This window comes from Mastigoproctus giganteus, chromosome 10 (genome assembly GCF_048544385.1).
Source record: "Mastigoproctus giganteus isolate SK-2022 chromosome 10, ASM4854438v1, whole genome shotgun sequence".
Lineage (NCBI taxonomy): Eukaryota > Metazoa > Arthropoda > Arachnida > Uropygi > Thelyphonidae > Mastigoproctus > Mastigoproctus giganteus.
In genome coordinates, this window is record NC_143584.1 from 30270671 (window position 1) to 30271316 (window position 646).

Here is a 646-nt window from a genome sequence, read left to right on the forward strand (position 1 = left end):
CTGACGCTTCGTAGCCTGAGGTTTCTCTGGCGCTTAAGAACAATAACATTTGACGGGAGAAAAATATAAGATTATAAAAAATATAAAATATAAGACCGTGAAATATAAGATTATTTACAAGCACGATAAACTGATGTTTCATGACCTTTTTCGGTATTTGTATCCAATAAATACATACTGGAAATATTTGATACTGGTATGTAATGTAGGTATAACGTTTTCCCAGTGGGAAATGGGAGATATATTGTAAAATTTTGAAATATTGGTTGTGCATACAGCCACATGAAAAAAGATTGATAAAAAACCATACAACAGACTGCAAGTTCATGAACAGTAGGGCCAGTGGCGCAACGGATAACGCGTCTGACTACGGATCAGAAGATTCCAGCTTCGAATCCTGGCTGGCTCGTTGAAGGTTATGTTTTTATCCTTCGGAATTTACTTCCGTTAAGGGAATTTAACCCCAACCAATGTACTACTATATTTGTATTTCGTTCGACAAATAAAAATTTAGTTGCGCTGTTAGTGAACAATAGAAATGAGTTAAAATAATAATAAATTTTCGGGAAACTATAAAAGTTACAGCACATGAATTAATTCTAATGTATCCTGGCATGCAGTGATATCCTATAAGCAGGCACAAACG

General features: G+C 34.8%; 1 non-coding gene across 1 annotated transcript; it reads left to right on the top strand.

The window, feature by feature from the left end:
* The first annotated feature begins 336 nt into the window (after window positions 1-336).
* Window positions 337-409, top strand: TRNAR-ACG (transfer RNA arginine (anticodon ACG)). The gene has a single exon. It is a non-coding gene; the product is annotated as a tRNA-Arg (tRNA).
* The last annotated feature ends 237 nt before the right edge of the window (window positions 410-646 follow it).